Genomic DNA, 4,066 nt, shown 5'->3' on the forward strand with positions numbered 1-4,066 from the left:
TTTCCAGTTTGTCTGGTAAGTGTGAAAAATCAGTTTCATAAGATCACTGCCAAAAATCGGAAGCAGCTGATGAAACCCATTGCATTCTAAGTAATTGGGTTATATAACTTTTTTCCAAAAAAAAAAAAAAAAAAAAAAAAAAAGCACCCCATAGAAAGAAAGATGCAAGGAAGCTTCTGGAAGATCATTTCTTGCCTAACTTTTCTTCTTCTTTTTTTTTTTTTTTCCTGAAGAAATGTTGTTCCAGGGAGTGTCTGACTAGTTCTGCAGCTTGGCAAAAAAGCCAGACGTTACCTCATAGCTGCGGCCAGACAGCCCATTTCTATGCCAAGCAACCACTGCAGAAGCACACAGCACAGGGCCCTGCTTGATTAGCACTTCTGCTGCTTCGAGAGTCCTGGAGTGTTTTGTTCAAGGTGGGCTGCTGAGTGGGTACTCCGTGTTCCTTTGTGCAAATGAGCTTGCAGGCAGGGGGAGGCACGCGGGGCGCGGGGGAAATGCCGTGGGGGTGGAACGGGACACAATAGAAGGAGCCTGCGTTCATATGCTGCATTCATGTTATCATTGGGAAGCGGATCCGTTTGAGCTGACCTGTTCGGAAAAAATAAACCCACCCAGCCCCGTATCCTAAAGGTCAGAGAGAGAGGAAGAGATGGGGAAACAAAGAGCTGTAAGGACAGATCAGGTCAAACTGAATTTAATGTTGAATCGTTTTCCCCGGTGCCTCATCAAGCCGCTTTCTTTAAAGCCAGAGGGATCTTTTCTTTCAGCGAAAGCCATCCATTCATCAGTGTGTTGGGAGGTGAAGAGTGTTTGCAAACATTACAGCCAATATCATTTTCTTGTCTTCTCTCCTTATTATTGATTTACCCCGTGTATTCATGTCTGTGCACTTTATACTAGAGGTGCCAGCTGCACATTTAAGGTAAATCCATAGACTTATATCTGCTTATACCCGTTTTGAATCTGGTCCCATTTATTTAGTTAACAAGGTTTTTTTTGGTAAATTGTGTTGCTTGCAGACGCTAAGGACAAATACCACGAACGCAGAATGGCCAGCGCTGTCCACCAGATGGCTCTCCCCAAAGCACCCTCATCCAGAATCACAGTACCCACTACTGTCAGTGCTGCACAGGGGTACATCTAACACTGCCAGTTGGGCTGGGCTTGTGCCACACATGCATCAGGGCTCATTTACACTCATTTCACATGTGTCCTCAGTGTAGAGAGATAGAAAGCTACTGTCGTTGGTGTCCTGTCTCACGTTGACTTGCTTTCTCTATGCATTTAGGTGCAAACAGCGCTAGGACTCAGAACTCATGGAAGAGGTGATGTCTTTTATTAGACCAACTAGTAAAAGATATCACCTCTACCATGAGTTCTGATTCCTTTGGCCTCTAGACCAATACGACTACGACCTGGACACCAAACTACATTAGAACCTTCTTTCCACTTGGAAGAAGGTCAAACTCAGACCAACGTGGTAACAAAATAATAATACTAATCCCTTCCACTACCATGTGCACTTTGCAGGCATCAGTGACTGTACTGCCACAAAACCTCTGAATTTGGGCTTGCGTCTGTAGGTACATTTTTTTTACAGATGAGGAAACTGATGGGTGTAGAGGTTAAATGACTTGGTGACTTGGAAATTAGTGTAGAGGGCAAGAATACTGTAATTTCTGACTCTTAGTCCCATGGTTTAACCTTAAGGCCACACATCCTCCCATAGGATAGATGCACCAATTTTAGAGCAAGAGGAAACCTCATAGATCTTCCACTGAAACCTGAATCTTTTCTTGGTGAATTATGAAAAATGGTGATTAACTTATTGCTCTCTATACCTTAGCTCTGCTGGATGCTGGCTGGAAAGAGAAGTGCAAGGAATGAAATGGGGCCCTAAAGAGCACTGGCTAAAGGTTGGATCCTGCTCCTCATGAAGTCAGGGGAAAGATGCCCACTGATTGCACCAGGTGTTGGATCTGCCCTCATCCTAAATGCGTCAACCCCATCAGTGTAGTGATAAGCATAGTAGGAGTGAGGTTTTAGGAAGAGACGGGTTTGTGCTGCAAAGATCAAGTCAAGGTCAAAGTAAGGATGAGTGAACAGCTTCAGCTATTTCCTCCATATCTAACATTGTGATGGGGAGCAAGGCTCTTCCATGTGTACGGGCAACCTGTCCCACTTTCTCCCACATATAAGCTCTCATTACTTTCAAGTAGGAAGGATCAAGCCCTCTGTTACTCACCATCATCAACAGCATATCCAGAAACCTGAGCTTCATAAATATGGGTATAAATATAAGTATGGGCCCCTTGTCATCCTCCACCCAGTTGTCAGAACAGGGTGCGAGTCCAGCAGCTATTACTGCTGTTTATTTTGTCTCTGTAAAGAATGAAACACCCCTCTGCAATCCACATTCTTCCGCTTCACACCTGGCATCAAATCACAGCTAACACATGGATCGCCACAGTGCAACAAATGCCGCACTTTCCACTTTTCAAGGATATGTGGATCTTCCTCATGACCGAATGTGTAGTTGAAGTTCCATCTGGGCAGTATGATCTACTTTTCAGCCAAATGAGAACCAGCTCATTTTGGCAGAGAGAATGGGAGAGAGCCTCTGCCATGATCAGGACTCCCTATACCATCACCAGTTTTGATGAACATCCGTCTGACTTGGTTCTTCCATGATGTCTTGGTAGCCAACCTGAGAAGTTCAGGAACAGTTCCAGGACCTGTGCCACGAATGACCAGCTCTGGGACATTTGAGACAACCCACTGTGCACTAGTGGTGGTGGGAAATACATTGCACATCTGCTATGTGATTGTTCTTTACATGTTGGAATTTCTGCTGAACTTCTCGAGACAAACGCTGCTGTTAGCACCTGTTAATTGACTCAAGACTTCAATGGTCTCGCTGCTTCATGGGGTGATTTAAAGTTTGCCTTGCTTGTTCACCCACATATGCTTTCATAGATAGATAGATAGATTAAAGGACTGTGTGGTGGTCATGTCTGGGTAAGACAAGCCTATGAATGCATATCTGGTAGGAAGCAGCAACAATAAGATCTCCCCAGTCCTGCACGTATAGAACCAGCTACCTTCAGTGAGACCCCGGACAGGTGTATGGGTCTGCACACTGCATCTGGTAACAGAACTGAGGCCATATTTTTCAAAAGGGAAAAATGAGAGAGATTTTTTTCCCTGACTAATAAGAATTCAGAGCAGTGAACCCTAATCAGTGTGGTTTACTGAGAACTGTGAATTGGACTGATTGTCGTTATGGCTCCAGGTTCTTAGCAACCTTCTCTCCTAATTAGCAATATAAATATTTTTTTAAATAACATTTAATAATCACAGTAGGACACTCTAGAGCAGAAGTTTCCTTTTGGTAATGCTCTTCTAAGGTAGAGGTGTCTTGATGCTTAAAGACACACTAGTCATCCCCTGGCATATGAGTGAAACAAGCCCAATTTGTAGTCTATCCTGTCTGCTCTCCAATCACTCAATGTGAGTTTATGTGCTGTTTGCTCAGTGCAGGTGCATTTCCTAGCTGAACATTTCCAATTTTATAAAAGTATGTGGATGAATTTAAGTTTTTTGGGTGGATTAAGTCTTAAAGATGAAGTCTGAACTTTTAAGGTGTTCAATAAAAAACCCCACCACATACATCCTGAGGGAAAACAAACATTTCCTTCCATTTACTGCCTATGTCTCCTGCAGAGGAAGGAAGAGATACAAAAGATGGGTTAGAAAACAAGACGGCATTCTGCACAGGATAAGTCAGGCTGGCTGAGTTGGTTTAGACAAGTGCAGTTTGACTGAGGATGAAACTTTTGTTTGTAACTGAAAAGACACAGCCTCAAACCAACTGAGGCTTCCTGGGCTAGGGACAGACATTTAAAAAGCCTAAGCCTGAATTGATTCAATCTTTGCAGGTTAGTCTAACCTGGCTCGGCTGAATCAGTTTGTAACTGCACAGACCTCCCAGACATGCAGGCACATGCCTGCAGTGGCTCAGACTAGAAGCCAGAGGGTGCTAGAGCAGCCCTCCCTTCCCTTG

The 4,066-nt window shown here is 44.0% G+C and overlaps 1 long non-coding RNA gene across 1 annotated transcript; it reads left to right on the top strand.

The window, feature by feature from the left end:
* Positions 1 to 249: 249 nt before the first annotated feature.
* On the top strand, positions 250 to 3,691 carry LOC132243424 (uncharacterized). Its single transcript, XR_009455001.1, has 2 exons — positions 250 to 416; positions 1,850 to 3,691. It is a non-coding gene; the product is annotated as an uncharacterized LOC132243424 (long non-coding RNA).
* Positions 3,692 to 4,066: the final 375 nt, after the last annotated feature.

This window comes from Alligator mississippiensis, chromosome 9 (assembly GCF_030867095.1).
Source record: "Alligator mississippiensis isolate rAllMis1 chromosome 9, rAllMis1, whole genome shotgun sequence".
NCBI classification, from domain to species: Eukaryota; Metazoa; Chordata; order Crocodylia; family Alligatoridae; genus Alligator; species Alligator mississippiensis.